The sequence below is a fragment of the Nicotiana tabacum genome, chromosome 11 (assembly GCF_000715075.1).
Source record: "Nicotiana tabacum cultivar K326 chromosome 11, ASM71507v2, whole genome shotgun sequence".
Classification (NCBI taxonomy): Eukaryota; Viridiplantae; Streptophyta; class Magnoliopsida; order Solanales; family Solanaceae; genus Nicotiana; species Nicotiana tabacum.
Genome location: NC_134090.1, coordinates 130,790,106 through 130,812,562, shown reverse-complemented (window position 1 = coordinate 130,812,562; position 22,457 = coordinate 130,790,106).

Sequence of the window (22,457 nt, the reverse complement as noted above, 5' to 3'; positions counted from 1 at the left end):
ACATTCACACAAAGAATCCACTTTGTAAATATTCCCCCATAGAGCTGCCTTTTGTACAAATCCCCATAGAATACCTCCAATAAAATCCCCGTTGAGAACCTCCAAGCAAAACAAGACACAAAAAAAAAGAGCCTTACGAGGCAAATCATCACAGAATCTGGGAATACAAGCCTGAGCAGTCTAAAGGGTTTCGCCATTTGAATCCAATCAATGGCAGGACTTCGCAACAGAAATAAGGACGCAACAAAGCAACTGGGAACGATCAAGGTCACCGAACCGACCGTCATTTCCGAACTAACAATTGTTCTCTGTCTGAAAAGTTGAAAAAGGTATAATCCAAGACAACCGTGCAAGAAGCAGGTATCGCCCAAAGAAGAAGGTACATGGGTACAAGAAATATTTTGGCAATAAGGAACTCACTCGAAAGGTAAGTTTCCACGAGACTCCCTTTTATCTTCTACTAAAACAAGAAAATCCAAAAAAAAAAAGAGGTTAGCTAGCATTCTCGAACTTTACCCCCAACCAGTCAGCATTAGGGTTTTAAACCCTAAACTGAACTCTTTCATTTAATCAGCATTAGGGTTTTAAACCCTAAACTGAACTTTTCCTTTAATCAGCATTAGGGTTTTAAACCTTAAACTGAATTTTTCCTTTAGTCAGCATTAGGGTTTTAAACCCTAAACTGAACTCTTGCCTTTCAGTAAGCATTAGGATTTTAAATCCTAAACTGAACTTTTCCATTCAGTCAGTATTAGGGTTTTAAACCCTAAACTGAACTTTTTCCTTTAATCAGCATTAGGGTTTTAAACCCTAAACTGAACTCTTTCCTTTCGGTCAGCATTAGGGTTTTAAACCTTAAACCGAACTTTTTTCATTCAGTCAGCATTAGGGTTTTAAACCCTAAACTGAACTTTTCCTTTCAGTCGGCATTAGGGTTTTAAAACCCTAAACCGAGCTTTTCCATGCAGTCAGCATTAGGGTTTTAAAACCTAAACTGAACTCTTGCCTTTCAGTCAGCACTGGGGCTTTAAACCCTAAACTGAACTTTTCCTTTAATCAGCATTAGGGTTTTAAACCCTAAACTGAACTTTTCCAGCCAGTCAGCATTAGGGTTTTAAACCCTAAACTGAACTTTTTCCTTTAGTCAGCATTAGGGCTTTAAACCCTAAACTGAACTTTTCCAGCCAGTCAGCGTTAGGGTTTTAAACCCAAAACTAAACTTTTCCACTTAGTCAGCATTAGGGTTTTAAACCCTGAACTGAATTTTTCCTTTAGTCAGCATTAGGGTTTTAAACCCTAAACTGAACTCTTGCCTTTCAGTCAGCATTAGGATTTTAAATCCTAAACTGAACTTTTGCATTCAGTCAGCATTAGGGTTTTAAACCCTAAACTGAACTTTTTCCTTTAATCAGCATTAGGGTTTTAAACCCTAAACTGAACTCTTTCCTTTCGGTCAGCATTAGGGTTTTAAACCCTAAACCGAACTTTTTTCATTCAGTCAGCATTAGGGTTTTAAACCCTAAACTGAACTTTTCCTTTCAGTCGGCATTATGGTTTTCCAGCCAGTCAGCATTAGGGTTTTAAACCCTAAACTGAACTTTTTTCTTTAATCAGCATTAGGGTTTTAAACCCTAAACTGAATTTTTCCATTTAGTCAGCATTAGGGTTTTAAACCCTAAACTGAACTTTTTCCCTTCAATCAGCATTAGGGTTTTAAACCCTAAACTGAATTTTTCCCTTCAGTCAGCATTAGGGTTTTAAACCCTAAACTGAACTTTTTCCATTTAGTCAGCATTAGGGTTTTAAACCCTAAACTGAACTTTTCCATTTGGTCAGCATTAGGGTCTTAAACCCTAAACTGAATTTTTCCATTCCAGTCAGCATTAGGGCCCCAACCCTAAACTGAACTTTCCCCCAGTTGAGCAGCGTTAGAGTTTCAACTCTAAACTGAACTTCTCCCCAGCTAGTCGGTATTAGGGCTTCAACCCTGAACTGAGCATTCATATCCTCTTTCATCAATTTTATGAACTTCCCGGCGAATAATTCACGAATTTTTCCTAGTGAAACTGGGCAGAAAATTTCGTTCGTTTGTTTTTTCCCGCAGGCCTAACCTCGAGCCACACGGATCGAAACGACCCATGAGATGAGTCTCAACTCAGAATCAAAGAAGAAAAAGACAAAAAGAAGATGTCCCGAGATATCGGAGTAAATGGAAGGCGGATCGACTCCAACATTTGTTTAAGGTCCTGAACTCTGCCAGTCGCGTCTCACTCAGCATCCCAGAGATTAAACAAGCACCTACAACTCGCAATCATCAAGATTCGGATCGAAGTCTCCAAGCAAAATCAGCTAAGACCCAAGATCAAGTCGCGAAATAATCATAGATAGGGATCTTGTAACTAGCAGCTGACATGCATATAAGTGTTTAGTTAAGTTTCAATTTTTCTTTGGTTGTAATAAGGCGGTCAGTAAAGCAACGGTGACCACAGAAACAGCAGTAACAGCAAGCATTGCAGTCCCATGGTAGTCCCAGCTATCAAGAATTTCCCGAACTACATTGACCTGATTCCTGTTTAGCCCAGGATATGTAGGAAATCTTTGAAGCAAAGATTCGGTCAGATCTTTCAAAACATGCTTCAAACGGAGTAGTCCATAGGCAAAAATCGCTCATATCCGCTCACTTTATCTTTGCACGAAAACTCTTCGTGTTTCCGAACAAAGAGGGGCAGCTGTGAGCACGTGATTTTTGTTTTACGCGACAATCACTCCAAAAGAAACAAAAAATAATAGCGATCGGTCTTGCTGTACAATTTTTGGATTTTTCACGTGGCATTTTATTAATTATCTATGATTTTTGTCCATTTTTTATTATTATTAAAACAAAATACAAAAAATGTGTGTGTCATGTGCAGTTTGAACCGTAATTCGGTTATTAAATAGAAAAATCATAAATATGCATCTTTGTCCGTGATTGTTGTTTTGTTTGATTTTACCTGCTTTAAATATTTTAATATATGTGTGCAAATAATTGTATTAAATGTTTAATTAATAAATTTTAATTTGATTTACTTAGGTTTTGTTTTAAAATAAAAAAAAATATAATAAAAAGAGAGTGCAGAATTGGGTTTAAATCAGTTTGGGCCTGTTTTCGTTTTAATTCGAGGCCCAAAATCAAACCCAAAACCCCATGTGTACCCGGTCCACACCAGCTGACATCCAGAGCGTCCAAACGACGTCGTAGTGATCGAGTCTGATCTAGGCCGTTGATCCCAGATTGATCAACGGCCAAGATCACTTCCCCATAACCCATGATGAACCCGACCCATTCCACCTGGACCGACCCCAACCCTTTACACTTGAAACGACATCGTTTCCCGTTAGCTGAAGGATCCTGGACCTTCATCGTGTCTCATCCAACGGCCAGGATCCATTCACCCACTCCATATATAAGCTTCCACTCGTACCCCACCCCCTATCCAAATACCCCTACCTTCCATCGTCCTCACCACAGTCCCCCAAACCCTAGCCGTCTCTGTACACCTTCACCATGAAAGCCGGCGGCATGGACGCCGGTGACCCCCTCTTTGACACCATAGGACCGCCTCACCCCCCTGAACATGGATCTGTTGACCGTTTAGTTCGAATCATCCCTTAGGTTCTCGAATCTTCATTTGAAGATTCGAGCAAAACTCGATCCACACCGATCTACCCCAGCTTCGCACCAGACAGTCCCTGAACCTCCCTCGTGACCAAACCATGCTTGGTTTGGTCCGAATCTAACCATGGGGACCCAAATCCCAAATCTACCATCTATGAACCCTAAGGTTCCTCGTGACTGGTCTGTGTCTATTTGAGCCAAGTGATTAGGGTCTAATGGACCTTAATCGAAGTGTTTCTCATCTGAGAAACACTTCGATTAAAGTCCGTTCAACCCCAAGAAGGTTCTCCTCAAGTACGAGTTTGGTCTTCTGATTCTTCCAAGGATTTTTAAGGTAAGCTTGTTTCTCTTTGCTTTTATTCATGTCATGTGTTTGTTAAAGGTCCGTTTGTATGGCCAAAATGTCTTGTTTAGTTTGTGTTTCGGATTTTCATCAACTGTTATTGTCCACCTTGCCCGGGCCCTTGCATTTGGTCAAGTCCTTCTTCATTCACTAATAATGTGTGTGTGGTTAAACTGTATAGTCAGTTGAATTCGAAATTGTTCGATTATTTAGTTCCCAAGGGCATTTTGTTTTGACAGTGTAATTTGAATCGCATGTTTGATACTGTTAGATTTCTGATCATGGTCTTTGATTGTATATGTTATAATTAGTATAGTCGAGTCGACAAATGTCGTCAATTAATCTCAGTAGTTAGAATGTTAATAATTGAATCTGTTGCCTGCTGCAACTTTGTTTGAATCAAAGTAAGAATCAAGTATGGCTACTTATAGTTGCTGTATTTGAATCTGAAAATAAAAAGGTTAGATTGTTAGCTGCAATCTGAATTGGAGGGCATGTGCACTTGTGCACAACATGTGCATAAAGGCCCTTTTGGTTTAAAATAGTTTGACAGCATATGCTGTCAGATTACATTCTGCTGCCCATATTCTGCTTTAGTTCAGAAATAATAAACCTTACTCAAAAGGTAAGTTTGCCAGGGAATATCATGGGGGTGTGTTTTTTATTTAAATAGTAAGTGGAAACTGGAAAGAAGACAGCACATGGGAGGGGTTTTCTGATTGATAAACAGGCTGTTAAAGGGTTGAGTTTTAGGCTTATAAGAGGGGGGAGAAAACATAGACAGATATACATAGACACACATAGGGAACTCAGATTGAACATTGAGAGCTGAGTTCTGAAAAACAGAGAACACTGAAAAAGAATTCTTTTGATAACTCAAATAGATTTCAAGACTGAAATTGGCACTGGATTTTGAAAAGAAAAGAGATAGTAAGAGAGATATCATAGAGAGGCTTTATACAGACAGACATACGAGGAAGAAAAAACATACAAAATCAGAAACTGTTTTCTTCCTGCTGTTTGTTCGATTCTTAGTTGGTTCAACCTGTTGAAATCAGTTCTGTTTTTCTCTCAAGTATCAGCTAAGTTTGTTGTTTGGTTCGTATTGGTTGTTTCTCTTGGAATTGGATTTTCTGAATTCTGATTCTACTCCCCTGCTTATTGCTGTCATTTTGCTGCCTCTTCCCTCGTCTATAATTGCATCTTGCACTGGAATTTGTCCTGCTGCTATTTATCTGTTACTGATGCTGTTTCGTTTACACTGCTGCTCAACTGACTCCCCTGCTTTCTTCATTGTAAGCATCTCCTCAGGTACACATTTCGAATCTGTCTGATGTAATTGATGTCGCAATGAAAGTTGAATCGAAAGATCTGAAGGAATTATAATCATTTGTTGCTTCACTTACAAATTTTTATAAATGTTGTTAAGCTGTGTAAGTTTTAGTCTGTTAGTCTAATAGAGAATACATTAGTAAGTTTGTACTTAATTAAAGTTTATGCTGATCTGAAACTGCGACATTTGACTCGTTTAGTAGTATACAGGATGTAAATACAATTCATCGAATGTGCAACTATTTAATACGATTGTTAAAATTAAACTCACTCTTTTAGCATGCTTTGAATAGGTAAGGGCGAATGGCTGTTAAATCTAGCCAAATATAATACAGTTTTGAATCACCTAGTTTCGACTTCCTTAGGCAGTTTATAGGACGAGTTTTGAACATCATCGGTAATATCCTTTAATAAGGAATTCTATTAATCCTGTTTAAGCAAGTTAATTTAAATCTGACTTAAGGATGTTGTTCGGATTAAGTGTTGTATTTCGTCAATCTCGTATGTAACTTCTTTGTCCAATTAAAGCATTTTTCATAAGGTATGACGTCTCTTCATTTTATAAATAATTAATCAGAAATTGATAAGGATCCGGATTAGGCCAAAGCATATACTTGAATTAGCATGTATCTTTCTTCTTCTATTTTTAGAGACAAACGCATTAGAAATGTAGTCACTTTAGGATATCCTTTCTAAAATGGAGACGAGCCTCGCCAAATAAAATGCAAATTGCGGGGCCCTCAATAACTAACCATAATAAATATTTAGAATTCAGGACAGGTCGTTTAGTGAATTTCATGGCCTTCCCCAAAAATAATAACGCGTTAGACTCTTTAGGCGCGGCTTAATTAAATTATATTCTTAAATTCGGGTGCGCATTTATGTGACCCAAATTCAAATCTCAACGGAGTCGAAATGTGTTAACAACTACGGGTGCATTGATTGTGACGTGGTTCGAGATGCATTTTCACGACGTTGCAATTTTATAAAAATAAATGATAATAATGAAAGCGGTTTAAACTTAATAGAAGCACATAAGTCACAACATGTATTTAAATCAGATATTTAGCCATTATAACAATTTAAGCGACCGTGCTAGAACCACGGGATTCGAGGGTGCCTAACACCTTCCCTCGGGTCAATAGAATTCCTTACTTAGAATTTCTGGTTCGCAGACTTCATTTGGAAAAGTCGAAAATTTCCTCGATTTGGGATTCAAGATAAACCGGTGACTTGGGACACCAAAAGCCAAACCTTTCCCAAGTGGCGACTCTGAATTAAATAAATAATCTCATTTCGAATATTGTCACTTAAATTGGAAAAACTCCCCTCGAGCATTTTTACCCTTCGGGGCGGGCGCGCAAAGAGGAGGTGTGACAATGGGCATATCGCATAACAGCAAAAACAAGTACAGGAGAAATACCATTTTCATTGGTTTATGGAGCTGAAACTTTAATTCCAGTTGAGATAGGAGAACCGAGTACACGATTCACATAGGCGACAGAAGAATCTAATGACGAGGAAATGCGTGTAAATCTTGATTTACTTGAAGGAAGAAGAGAAGCAGCACTAATAAGAATGGCAGCACAGAAGCAGGTCATAGAACGATACTACAACCAAAAAGCACGCCTCAGATTCTTCAAAATTGGGGACTTCGTGCTCAAAAAGGGTTTTCAATCTACGAAGACAGCTAACTCGGGGAAATTAAGTCCAACATGGGAAGGACCCTATAGAATTCATGATATTGCAGGTAAAGGAGCATATGAGCTGGAAACAGTGGATGGCAAGATACTTCCGTCACATTGGAATGTTGTTCATCTAAAAAGATATTATTTCTAAAGAATACCCACGGTTAGGTATCCATATTTTAAAATTTAATTTTTGAAACGATTTTAGATGATAGGCAAAACGCTAACCCGTACTAAATGATGAGTCACGACCTGCAAGGCACGTGGAATAAATTAAACTTCCTGGCCTAGGGTTATAATTATTCTGATAGAAATTCAAACAGGTTAAGCAGTCTTCATCTATAATCGCACCTCCAAGTCCCGTATGTTTTTTCTTTACAGGGAAAGGACCAAATAAGAGGAACAATCAAGTGCCCGAGGCTTCATACTTCAACGCTCAAACACTTGGGGGACTACATAATATACACGGGCATGTGTATAAGGAAGGAAAAGAAGATCAAGCCCTGAAAAGTTCACTCATTCAATGAAGTACAGCGCAAAGTCACGAGCTAAGGCCAAAGAAAAATCTTACCATAGTTAGGGTAAAGGCTATGTACTGAAACGAGTTATAGATAAAAACCTCGTGTTTATTTTTTTTAAATATGTTACAAGAAAAACAGTTACGAGAAAGTTATAGATTTAATTTAAATACGTGTAAAGTGTTATTCAAAACTAGACAAAGTTCAAATAAAAACTTGTCAAAGTTATTTCAAAGAAACATGTGTATTCCTATTTCTTTTATCGTATGTTAACATCATTATGAAGTTGAGACGTCTTCTTCATTAAGTGTCGAATATAAAAGGGCCCTCTTTTATAAATTCATGATTAATGCAAATATTCATGAAGTTAATAAAAGCATTTTTAAAGAATAAAAATGCAAATTATTCTATAAGTCCTTAGAAATAAAGGCAAGAATAAACTAAACGGAAGTTCAAGATAGTAACGAAAAACTTCTTAAAATTTTTTTTTAAAAAAAGCTTAAGACTAAGTACGAACATAGTCATAAACTTCGAATTGTTTATACAAATTGCCCCATGAAAGGTCCGGGGACTTGAATTTCCAAAACAAACCCTTAAATAAGACCAAGGTTTTACCATAATATTTTCAAAAAATTCAAATGACTTAAACTTATCTCTAAGAAAATGTAGGAACTGAAGTAGATGCATCAACAGCAGCGGGCTCAACTAGGCTTGAAGGAGTTGGGATACCCGTATCAACTTCAACATTTACGGAAGCTTCGGCCATGGGAGAAGGAAAATCTTGAGTTTGCTGAGCCTTCTCAATAGTTTCATTAATTTTAGCTAGCTCAGATTCCAAGTTAAAAGTCTCTTGGCTAGCTTCAACTAGGGTATCACAGCGAGAATTCAAAAACGCCCAACTCACTTCAATGGCAGATTTATCCTCAAAGATTTCATAATCCCTTTCCCACTCAGCAATTTCATTCTTTAATTTATCATTTTCAGCCAAGGCAGAAGTGTAAGAAGCTTGAAGAGAGGCTTGGGAACTTTCCAAGGCACAAACCTTATCAGAAGAAGCTCGGAGGTCTTCTTGTGCTTGAGTCAAATTTTGCACGAGCTCTCCAACATAAGCCTCTTTTTCACCCAAGAGAGCCTTCAACTCTCTATTCTCTTCACTTGCCTTGGACAGCTACTCGGAGAAAGAGTTTTCAAGACGAGCCTTTTCTTCATCCGCTTGACTTGAGGAAGCCTTTTCAACTGCCAACTTTGAAGTCAAGGCCCGTACCTGCTGCTCCAAAGTACTCTTACTTTCTTCTAAGTACTCCACATCAATTTGAAGGCTTTCATACTGTTCCTTCCAATTGCACGCCTCTAATTGAGAATCATGCACTAATTGCTCTGAGAGGGCAACCCTTTTCATCATTTCTGCACCGATAAGATTGGCCTATAATAAAAGGAAGGGAAATAAGAATCTCAAAGATAGGAAAATTTTAAAGCACAACAAAGGAAAAAAGAGAAGGGAAATACCTTTAAAGAAGTGTGCACAATATCATTCATCAAAGTCAATGAGCTATGGCTCTCTAGCTTGGCTCTTTCAATTGGTCCGATTAAGGGCTTTAGCCATACATCTGCTTGACCCGATTTCCTTAAGAGATTGCCCTCAGCAGGGACTTCAATGATCATTTGCCTCATAGCACCACTCCTACTTGAGGAGCCAACTTCAGCACGGTGAATGATTGGGGGAGGAATTGTTGAAGGAGGAATAGTGGAAGCAGGGACAGTGGAAGTAATAAAGACAGTCTGGGGAGGAACGAAAACAGCCGAGATCGGCAAAGAAGGAGTCATATATACAGGAGTAGAAAAAAAAAGCCAGAGGTGCTTCATCCAAAACTGGGCCTAAGCCTTTACCACCAAACCCGCTGATAGAAAACTGCTCAACAGAGTCATGAGCAGCAACAAGAGCAACATCATTGTCAAGAATCACTACCGGGGCTTCAATAGACTCGGTAAGGGGAATAGAACGGCGGGGGGATGCTTCTTCTTTATCATCAGAAATAATGCGTCTTCGAGCCCGTGTCCTTGTTATCAAAGAGCCCCCGTCTTCCTCTTCTTTAGAGCCCTGGTCATTAACGGCTTTTCTTTTCAATGAAGAACCCAAGATTATTTCTTGGGCCCTTTCCAAAGAGATACGAGAAGCCGTGACCGCCTCGGCAATAACTCCTCAATAGCAAATCCTGATAGAAAGAAGGATTGAAATTAGTTCAGAGAAATAAAAAAAATATATGTTAGGTAAAAGCTCTTACCATGAGTTTTTACTTTCCAACCAAATCATTGAGAAATGGTTTTCGAAGATCTACCATCCATTGACGCAATCTTCAATAACTTGTCTACCCAATCACGAAAATTGGGAACATCTTCTACAACTCCCATGGTTGCTGAAAAAGGAAGGCAAAATTAGAAAAATCAACAAAATTGAAGAAAAAGGTACGAGAAAGTTAGAAGACTCACGTGCGAAATTCCACTTTTTATGGAAGGGAACATTCTCATCACCCACTAAACCAATAGTGGGGGCAGCAATAAACCTGGCATACCAGCTACGGTCTTTGTCATCTTTAGGGCTAACTAGAACTCTTTTGCTCCTGGCTACTAGTGTAAAAACACCATTGCGAAAGAGTCTAGGGGAGTAAAGGTGAATTAGATGCGGGAAAGTAAAAGGCACACTGGCTGTGTTGGTCAAATGCCTCAAATAGGCGACAACCCTCCATATTATTGGGCCAATTTGACCCAAGCAAATATCAAAGAAATGGCAGAACTCGAGAATAATAGGATCGATAGCAGGTTTGAATCCTAAAGTGAAAAGGTACGTATAGACAAATGAAAATCCGGTTAAGTAGGAGGTAATTCTTTGATTCGGATTGGGAATAATGATAGGAAAGTCATGATCCCAATGGCAGTCTCTACGAACTAAAGAAATCAAACCTTCAGTAATTTGAGTGGGATAGATGTCAGCACGGTCTAAAGAAGATACTTGATTTCTAAGAGATTCTCTGTCATTGAAAAAAGATAATTCCGTAGGAACTATTTCTTCTACTAAAGGTTCACGAAGAGGTTCAGAAGGTTCTTTACCCCTAGAAGAAGATCTTTGTGAAAGAGACTCCTAGTTCTAGAAGAGGGGCCAGAACTAGGCGAAGGAAGAGAAGAACCACGTAAGGATAAAGATCCCAAATTACGAAGCCTACCTCCTCTTCTGCTCCTACTGGGGACATCAGGGAAGTTATCAACTATGGGGACCCTTCTAGGGTTAGGGTTTGATGAAGACATGATGATACGATGAAGAAGCAAAAAGAGATTTGAGAAAATGGGATGTTCAGAAAACTTTATGTGGTAAAGACAAAGAATGAAGTTATATTTATACTGATAAGCAACCCCCAAAGGAAAAGGTACAATGATGGAAGGACCATAATAATGATAACTGACGCTTCGTGAATAGTGAAGCCGTGAAAAAGCCTTAAAAAGAGCTGCAAAACTGCAGAACTAATGAAAAGATGACACGTGTGAAGAGTATTAAATGGAAGGGACAATTAAAGCATTGATTCTATCATAGCATTAATGGTGACAAAAATCCTCATTTTTAATGAAATCCACTTCCCAAAAATTCAATCGATGAATAAATGGCAAGTGGGGGGACTATCTGTATTGGAAAAAATTGAGTTTACATATTAAAGTGGTGTAAAGATGATGTGTCATGACACATAGACTGGTCAAAGAGATACAACTGGCAAAGAGGCACGAGTTGTAACAGATGCGAGCAGAGGCAAAGGAAGAGGCACGAGCGGTTATGTAAAAGACTCAGCGCTCGTGTTTATTTAAGTCCAAGAATTAAGAGGAATGAATCTGACATTACATGGGAGTATAGATACAGTATTATTGAGCCTTAAATACTAAAAACGTTAGAGAATCTGTATTAAATGCAATGATTATGTAACGTAGCATTTAATGTCTGTCCATAATGCCTTATTATAACAAAGGCAAAACGCATATCCCCAAAATAGCTATAAAAGGGGGAGAGTGGGTCAATTGTAAGGGACACGAAAAAAAAAACAATCTGAATATACTGGTTTACTTGCTTTCTTCTGATTATATCATTACTAGTAAAATTACTCTCTTTCATATATACTTTTGATTATCAGTAACCCGAGTTCTTCTAAAGTTAAAGCTTGGACCGAAATCTCATTTTTTGGTTAAACATATATATTATTGAAACTGTAATAGAGAAGAGAATGTAAAGTCATGAGTACTATAAAAATTTGTAGTAGATGAGGACAACAAAGAGTTGTAGTATAGGAGTTAATAATTCTCTCCTCCTTTATGCAAATTAATTGGTTGTATCTCTTTAGTTGAGTTTTCTGACTCTACTTTTTTGGTTTCTATTAGTTTTCATATGCTTTTTTCTTTTTCTAAATTTTCGCTGCTAGGTCTTTCTATCCCACAAAGACCTTACTATCATTATAACTTCTCAAGAATTTACCATCAAATATAAACAAAAATATATGAAAACTTTGTTTCATGGTTGTCAAATAGGATTGGTCCCAGGAAAACAACGTAAATCCGTTACTATTGTGAGAACTCTCATAAAATATTATTTGTCCTTATTTTGGAACTAATAATGTAAGATAAAGCTTTTTATCTTAAATGCTTTTGCCTGAATTTTTTTATTTGATAAACTACTGTGCAAAAAAAAAGATTTTTTCTTCTCCCTTTTTTCGACTATTCTTTACTTTGAAACTTCTCTCTTCCAGAGAGTTACTTTTCTCTATTTATATGATGAGTAACCAAAATATTGACGTAAAGAAAAATTTATTGCATATTTTGAGGGAAATGAAGAAAAAATATTAAATTTATAAGCATCAATAAGAGAGCAAAGTTTTTGATTTGTTTTTGAGTAACCGTAGGAGAAAGGGCCTAAGGTAAAAGGGAGAGAAAAAGAAGACAAAGTAATTAATAAAGGAAATAGCAGAGGGAAGAACAGAAAATAAATAATAAAAAATAGAGGATAGAAAGACAATCAATAATAGAGGTTTTTTAGAATGATTGTGAAATGAGAGGGACTAGAAAATGGAAAGAGAAAGTAAAAGAAGATCAATGGAAGAAAAACATTTAAAAAGAAAAGGGATATAAAAACTTTTTTCTTTTTCTCTACTAACCTTCCCATGCACAGAATATATGAAATATTTTTAATTTTTTTTTAATTTTAAAGAATATTTGACAAATAAAATATAGTTTATAAAAGCTCTAATTCTACTAAAATATTTATATTGGGATTTTATCAATATATGTAATTAATTTTTTTATTCATCTTAATGAAATTCTTTTCCTCTTTCTTATAAGCTAATTATAAATTATTGTGTTTTCACAACCGCGCGAAGCGCGATAAATTCCCTAGTTAATTCATAATTAGAAACCCAAGTTTGTCTTCCAATTTCAATAAATTTAAAGCATGCATTCTACTGCCATAAGTAAATACTTTTCTCTTTATAAAAAGAAATAAAGTGTACATCACTCTTTGAGTAAATTGAATATTAAATTCTAAAGTAAATTATAAAAAACCTCCTAGTTTTTTTACAAAGATAAAATATGGTGTTTATACTTGTAAATAAAAAAGACAGCCCGGTGCACTAAGTTTTCGCTATACGTGGGGTCCGGGGAAGAGCCGGACCACAAGAGTCTATTGTACGCAGTCTTACCTAGCATTTTTACAAGAGGTTGTTTCCACGATTTGAACGCGTGACCTCCTGATCACATTTATTTATACTTGTAAATAAAAGAAAATATATTTGCAGTATATTCTATGTATGCGTTAGTGATCGGTGTATTAAACAGGTGTATTTAATTGTTTCCAGCCACTCCCCGCTGTGACACCGTCTAAATTAGCGATACAAGAATTCATGAAAATATATGTATTACAACGAAAAAGGATGCAATTACATCACCAGCAATTTATTATGGCTTTAATTAATTCTTTGTTTTTTACAATTCGATGAGATGTCAAGATAGGCATGAATTAATTATGACCGCAAGGATAGACGAACTAGAGGAGTCTGGCATCCAGTATAATTTCATATATAGTGTACATAGATCTACAAATGGCACTTTAGTTTTTGCTTTGTGACTCAGACGATTATTGGAGATTATATTCAAAAATATGTTGAAGTAACACACGATCGAGAATTGTTTGAAAATGCTACGTCTATATCAGTATCTTCTTGATTTCAATATAACATATTCGAAGAAATTTGATTTAAAGAAAAAAGGAAGCCCACTTCTACTTCGACCCACAAATATGATAGCAATTTCGTTTTGCTATTAACCATCACCTATAAATAATCAAAGTGTAACCAGTTAACAAGATATATGGAAGTCACAATAAAAGAATAAAGTGGTGGTTAAAGTAAAACTGTCTTTGCATTATAAATGTTCAAGGTTCTACATATAATACCTTCCTGGCTTCCTTTATCTTACTCGCGCCTCTCCCAACTTCAAAAAGTAATCTTATAAATCACAGTTGATATTCAGCTTAAGTTTGTATATTTATATGCATATTACCTCGCATTTTATTTATGTTTCGTAGATTTCGGATGTGTAATATAATAATTTGTGCTAATTAGTGATATTTTTATGTGTATGAATCATCCGAAGGTAATTTAGGACGAAGGTGCACGAATTAAATCGAAAAGGGGAAGAAAAGGGAAAAAGCCACAAAATAGCGCCACAGGCAGCATGGGGTGCTACCTGTGGCGCACAAAACAGAACCTCCAGATTTCCAGCGCCAGGACTAGCGCCCCACGCTACCCCAGGCGCTGGTGACGTGAATTTGCCCTAATTGGTCTGGGACTCGGTTATTTCGACCCCAAGATGCCCCCAACTCGTATAAAAGCAAACCTAAACCTCTTTTGGAGGGGGGACGCGACTTTGAGAGAGAAAGACAAGTACGTACGAAACATTTAGGCGCGCGGATTTCATCAATTCTTCCATTTTTTCTAGTATTCATAGCTTTTACGTGTAAAAATAATATTTTGATGATTGTTATGAACATGAGTGGCTAAGAACCTTACTAGGGTTATGGGTCATTCTCGACTATTGTAAATTGATGCTTGATTGTTTTGCTTGATTTTCTCGTATTAATTTGTTTATTCAATCTTGCACTTAATTATTCTCTTGCATAGCTAATAATAGAGCACTATCTACGAATTTATAGTTGAACTCGAAAGTGAGAATTATAAATTACATATAAGATTGAATAGAGTTAATTCTTGAATCTGGGCATCGGAGAATAGATTCACGATTAGAATAGACATATTCTAATTGCCTTGTTTGGTTATTTTTGCAGGAAATAACATGAGTTCTTTTCAAGTTTAATTCTATAGACATATAGTCTTAGATTGGCTTGAATAGGAGGGCGAAGCGTCGAAAGAACTTTGCGAGCATAATAAACCCTGCGAATCAACAAATTAGATAAGTCAAGTGATTATATCATCCCAAAAAATGCAATAGAAGAGATGTTAGTCCCATAACCTTGGAATATCCCCATCTTATTGAATTCTTCCTAAGTGTTTGTTTGCTCTACTTGTGATCTTATTTCCTTGCTTGCTTATTAGTTCATAGTAATTTAGTTATAAAAATCACAATCATCTTCTTCACACTCACTTGAGCATTAAATTTATAAATAGCTTAGGTCGGACAATAATTGATCATAAATCCTCGTGGGAACGATACTTTCTCATTACTTTATTATTTATCGATCGCGTATACTTGCGTGTGCGTTTGGACTCGACAAGTTTTATCCGGAACCGGATTTCATTTTTATGTTGAACATCTAAAGTAGTTTGATTAAAGACTACAGTGACAATCATTATTAAGTGCACACATAATTTGAATAGAATAGAAAGAGTCAGAAGAATTTTACGTTAGAAAAAATGCAACTTATTGTGCTTAATTTTTCGTTGATTATTGAAAATGAACCTTCAAATCTCGTAACAATTCTCGGTGTATGCAAAAGCAGTATAGAAATTATTTAATTATGTCTAATGAAAATTCCTACTATTTCGTATGGTAATGAATACGAGAACCTCGGGTCTTGAAAAAGTCTTGAGCTAATGTCAAGCTTAAGAAAAAGGCAAAAAGAAAGAGAAAATAATATACTTAATTAATGGTTCTTCTTCACTCCTCCTTTTGGGAATTCTTGCACTATTGTGCGACAAAAGTGCTACTTTTATGAAGTATAATTTTTCGGTGTTTCTTTTCACCAGAGTAAAGCCTAAAATATTATTCAACTTTGCTGCTTTAATTTAGCCAAAAACTAATTTCAAGTTGAAAAAGCACTAAAAATCTTATAGTCGTTCTATATATTTTTATTTAATATGTTGGCATTTTACCACATATGAAATCTATGATGTTTATTTGACAAATAGTAGAATAATAGTTTGGAAAAACATAAAAATGATAGTTGAAAAATTATTTCAATTAAGAATAAAAAACTGAAGAGTATATCTTAAAATGATGTCACAAATTCGAAACGTATGAACAAATGAAGAGCACAAAATTGGACATGAATTGTTTTGGACTCAAATTTTCAATGTCGCACGATCTCAAATGGTGTCATCAGACGATTAGTGTGGAGAAGGAGAATCTTCTTCTCTTTTATGGATTTCAAGTTTACTCAAAGAAAGTGTTCTGCGCTAGTCGCGAATGGTAGGGAATTACCCTGATTTCCCGGTGAATAAAACGAGGTGAGGGCATGAACACGCGAGATCGAAATCGAAACTGGAACTCTTTGTATCGAGGCCCGTGAAAAGTGAACGAAATGCTCGTCATCGGACCTGATAAAACGACGCGCCCCGGACTTGGAACGAGTTCTAAGACTTCGGAAGCACAATGAACGGTTATACACGACGGATAGAGGGCCGTGATATTCGCAACCAACCGGATATCACGGTGGCGGATCTCGCTCGATGCCGGTTATGGATCAGTAATTAATGAGAAAGGAAGATTTTTAAATTTTTTAGATTTGTATTCGGGGTGAAACTGCCCTACTATATAAGGGGGAGCTTTTCTTTGATAACACACATTGTAACACGCAAACCAAAGCAATACAAATTCATTTTTCTGCTTTCCAGCTATTGTAAAACTCTTACTTCACTATTTGTTCTTCATTTACAATTGGCTTCGGACTAAGGATCCGATCGAAAGCAAAACCACTGTTCAACCTAAGTTCGAACTGGGTCGTAACATTACATTTGGTTTGATTATTCATTTTGTCTTTAACTCAATTATCCAATATTCTTGATTATCTGTGTTGAATCAATCCATATATCCTTAAAATCGCGTACAAATTTAATTGTTATCCGTTTTAAGGGTAAATAGTTTGGTGCCTACCTTGGGGCTAAGGATAATAGTGGTAGTTTTATACAAATCTCCATAACACACTCTATTTAATGCTTATTGTTTAAAGTCTTAAATTCAGGTCAGCTTAAAAATGTCAAAATCTCAGTCAGCCTACTTGAACGTTGACGCTGAGTCTGGCAATCATGGCAAAAATAATAATCTGGTGCCTTGCAATAAGGTGCCCCCTGTTGACCCCAATGGAGTCCCAGTTACCGATCCGGTCGATGCCAACTCACAGGTGGCTATCGACGTCAATCTGCCAACTGATCCCAAATTCACGGAGGACCCCGACCAACAACTCGAGAAACACCTGAAAGGCAAAGGTGATGGGGTAAGCTTGCGGTTAATCTTCGAAATGTTGCATGCTCAACAAGCGGCGATAGCACAACTACAGAATCAAGGCCACTCCCCTAGCAGGGTTGAGCTCGAACAATCTCCAGAAGCACTCGAAGAAACGAACAAACCACCGAGAGACCGGGTGAAGCTAAGCCCGGTGTCTACCCCAAGATAATGAAATGCTTGAAGCATTAACGAAGCGGGTAGAATCAGGTAAGAAGAAAATTGAGGCTAATGATAAGAATGCAGAAACGTGCAATTCCATGGTTGATCAAATCCCGGGAGCACTCCCGATATTAAAAGTGCTGGATTCCAAGAAATTTATCCAAATAAATTTCCCTCAGAGCACGGCACGAAAACCGATCCCGAAGAGGTTTCGTATTCCCGATATTCCAAAATATAACAGAACCACGGATCCGAATGAGCGACCTCCTACACATGCTCCATCAAAGGGAACGACTTGGAAGATGATGGAATCGAGTCGATGTTACTAAAGAAGTTTGGGGAGACTTTGTCAAAACCAACGAAGATATGGAATCACCACTTACCCCTAAATTCTATTGACTCGTTTACTATGCTTGTAGATGCTTTTGTGAAGGCTCATGCCGGGGCCATCAAGGTCGAGACCAAAAAATCGAACCTTTTCAAGGTTAAACAGAGATGCTCAGAGAGTTCGTGTCAAGGTTCCTGATGGAACGGATGGACCTACCTTCGATTTCAGATGATTGGGCCATTCAGGAATTCACTCAAGGACTTAATCCCCGAAGCTCCTTGGATTCAAAGTAGCTAACAAAATTTGGTAGAGTACCCAGCGGTAACTTGGGCTAACGTCCACAATAGGTAATAGTCAAAGATCAGAATCGAGGACGACCAACTCGGAGCCCCTTCTGGGCCTGTTTATCCCATCAGAGCCGACGATAGGTCTAAGAGAGTTGTTAATCATGAGTCAAGGCCGGTCAGGGATTGGTACCAACCATATAGTGCAAACCGAAGGGGAAATGGGTCCGGATGTCACCCCACAAGGAACGAAAAGAGAGGCAATCGAGGGACCAGTAGCCGAGGTCTGATGAGAAAAATAGTTTCGACAGGCCACTCGTAGGTAGGGAAACGCTAATATTAACAAATTATAACTTCAACGTTGATGCTGCTATCATCGTATCAGCCATCGGGCGCATAAAGGAAACCAAGTGGCCTCGACCATTGCAGTCCGACCCTACCCAAAGAGATTCTAACTTGATGTGTAAGTATCATGGCACATGGCCACATGATCTAGGATTGAAGACGATTGAGAGAAGAAGTTGCCAGGTTGTTCAATAATAGGCACCTCCGAGATTTTCTAAATGATCGAGCAAGAAATCACTTCAGGAACAGGGACGCCAACAAACAGACCGAACAAGAGGAGCCTCAGAACGTCGTCAACATGATCATTAGAGGGGTCGATGTCCCTCAAGGGCCAATTATAAAGTGCACTAAAGTATCTGTCACAAGGGAAAAACGCACACGATATTATGTACGGAGGAAACCATTTTGTTTAGCGGTGGGGATGCCGAGGGGTTCGAACAACCTCATAATGATGTGCTGATAATATATGTGCTTTGTCAATAAATCTCGAATTAAACGTGTGTTAATTGATCCAGGTAGCTTGGCCACCATCATTAGATCGAGGGTCGTAGAGCAGTTAGGGTTACAGAACCAAATAGTGTCGGTAGTCTGGGTGTTAAACGGATTTAACATGGCTTGCGAAACCACTAAAGGGGAAATAACCCTACCGGTGAACATCGCCGAGACAATCCAAGAGACAAAGTATTACGTGATCGAAGGGGATATGAGGTATAACGCTCTATTCGGAAGGTCGTGGGTTCACAACATGAGGGAGGTACCCTCAACCTTGCACCAGGCATTGAAACTCCTTACATCGGGAGGAATTAAGATGGTCTACCGAGAGCAACCGACTGCAAAGGAGATGTTTGCAGTCGACGAGGTAATCCCAGTGCCACAGTTTTGACGTCAAGGAACACTAAGCCGGCCAAGGAAGAAACCAAATAACAATCACTGATGTCGGTCTTGGTCAAACCGAAGAAACAAGGAGGAAGATTACGGAGTCTCGAGATCATTCATAGCTCCTGATGACACCAACGCCACCAAATTAATGGTCGAGGAGTTGGAACAAGTCATACTAATCGAACACCTACCGGATCGAAATGTATACCTGGGTATGAGGTTAACCCCCGAGCTCAGGAAAAAACTCATTGATTTTCTTAAAGCTAACATAAATTGTTTTGCTTGGTCCCATCTTGACATGACAAGGATCCCACTATAGGTAACCACTCATAAGCTAGGTTTAGACACGAAGTTCCATCCGATTAAGCAAAAAAAGAGGCAGCAGTCCGAGGTTAAGCATGTGTTCATCAAGGATGAGGTATCCAAACTCCTTAAAATAGGGTCCATCTGGGGGTTAAATATCCGAAATGGTTAGCTAACGTAGTAGTAATACCTAAAATAGGGAATAAGCTAAGAATGTGTGTAGAATACAAAGATCAAAACAAGGCATGCCCTAAAATTTCTTTCCCGTTGCCTAACATTGATTGGATGACCGACGCGGCATCCACACAAGAGATACTCAATTTTCTCGATGCCCATTCCTGGTACAACCAAATTTGGATAGACTCGGAAGATCAATAAAAGACTTCTTTCATCACTAAATTTGGCACCTACTATTATAATGTAATGTCGTTTGGATTAAAGAACGTTGGTGCGACTTACAACGCCTAGTAAACCGGATGTTCGAAGAATAGATAGGAAAATCAATGGAAGTTTATATTGACGACATGTTAGTCAAGTCCCTGCGAGTAGAGGAACATTTGAAACTTTTGCAGGAGACCTTCGACATACTGCACAAATATAATATGAAGTTGAGCCTAAAGAAGTGCATCTTAGAGGTCGGATCAGGAAAATTCCTCGGGTTCATAGTATCCAATCGAGGAATCGAGATCAACCCCCACCAAAATCAAAGCCATAGAGGACATAACCATAGTGTCAAGGCCATCCAAAGACTGGCCAGGAGAATTGCCGTTCTAAAACGATTCATCTCGAGGTCCTCAAACAAAAGCCATCAATTCTTCTCACTGTTTCAAAAGAAGAAGAATTTCTCGTGGACCCTATAATGCCAAAAAGCTTTGGAAGAACTCAAACAATACCTATCGAGTATGCCCATGTTGCACACTCCGAAGGCACACAGACTGTTGTACCTTTACTTGGCATTTTTCAAGGTAGAGGTAAGTGGAATCTTAGTTCGGGAGGAAGAATGTATGCAATTCCCTATTTACTATGTGAGTAGATCTCTAGGCGAGGCTGAATTAGGTATCCTCGTATGGAAAATTAGCGCTCGCTTTGCAAAGTGCCTCCAAAAAGCTAAAGTCATACTTTCAATGTCACCCCATATATGTCGTTACTTCTAACCCTCTAAGGAACATAATGCACAAGCCTGAGCTCTTGGGCCAGTTGGCCAAATGGGTCGTGGAAATTAGCAGGTATGATATCGAGTATCGACCCCGAACCGCCATGAAATCTCATATTTTGGCAGACTTCGTGGCTGAATTTACGTCAGCCTTAGTACTCGAAGTCGAAAGGGAACTATTGTTAACCTCAGGGATCACTTCGGGAAATTGGACCCTTTTTACGGATAGTGCCTCGAACGCGAAAGGGGTATGGACTCGGGATCATGTTGAAACCACCTACAGGGAATGTAATTAGGTAGTCCATTAGAAGTTTGAAATTGAATAACAATGAGTCCGAGTATAAGGCCATGATTACAGGTCTTGAATTGGCTAAAAGCCTCGGGGCCCAGGTGATCAAATCTAAGTGCGACTCCCTCCTCGTGGTAAATCAAGTTAATGGGACATTTGAAGTAAAGGAATAGCGGATGCGAAGGTACTTGGACAAATTACAGGTGACCTTGCATTGATTCGGGGAATGGACCCTACAATATGCACCCCGAGATCAGAACAGCGAGGCGATGCACAGGCTAACTTGGAGTTGTTGTTCGATGCCGATGAATTTATTTTGGGAATAGTATTACAGCTAATGAAATCGGTGATAGAGGAGGGACACGCCAAAGTAAACTCAACGAGTTTAACTTGGTATTGGAGGAACAAATACACAGACTAATTGAAGGCTGAAAAATTGCCTTCGGATCCCAAAGAATAGAGAGCCTTGCGCACCAAGGCTGTTTGATGACCCACTAGCTCGATTCTTGGGACCGGGAGAGATCGAATACACCATGAGGGAAGTTCACGAAGGAACTTGTGGGAACCATTTGGGGGCAGAATGTTTGGTTCGGAAACTAATTAGGTCCGGCTATTATTACACCAAAATGGAGAAAGATGCGAAGGACTTTCCTACTGAAATGTGACTATTACTAAAGACACACCCCGATGATTCATCCACCGGGAGAAATGCTCCACTCAGTTTTGTCCCCATGGCCATTTATGAAGCGGGGAATAGATATCGTCGACCCTCTGCCATGGGCACCCGGTAAAGTTCAATTCGTACTATTCATGACCGATTATTTTTCCAAATGTTTCGAGGCTCAAGAATTCAAGAAGGTTTAGGATAAAGAAATCATTGACTTCATCTAGGACCACTTAATATGTCGATTTGGGATACCGGAGGAGATTGTTTGCGACAATGGAAAGCAATTCGTCGGTAGTAAGGTGAATAAATTTTTCTAAGATCACAAGATCAAGAAGATTTTATCAACGACTTATCATCCTAGTGGGAATGGGCAGGCAGAATCAACAAACAAGACCATGCTTCAAAACCTAAAAAGAGGTTGACCGGCACAAAATAGAAATGGAAGGAGATCCTGCCCGAAGTGTTATGGGCATACCGTACGACTTCAAAGTCTAGTATCGGAGCCACCCTGTTTTCCTTGGTCTACGGAGACAAAGCCTTGATACTAGTCGAGGTGGGAGAGCCGATCCTCAGATTCCAATATGCGACCGAAGCGCCAAATGACGAGGCCATGATCACAAGCCTAGAACTATTGGATGAAAGGCGGGAGGTCGCCCTAGTCCGTTTCTCCGCCGAGAAACAATATAGAAAGGTATTAGAACCGAACAACCATCCTTTGATCCTTTCAAGTCGGGGAATTGGTATTGAGG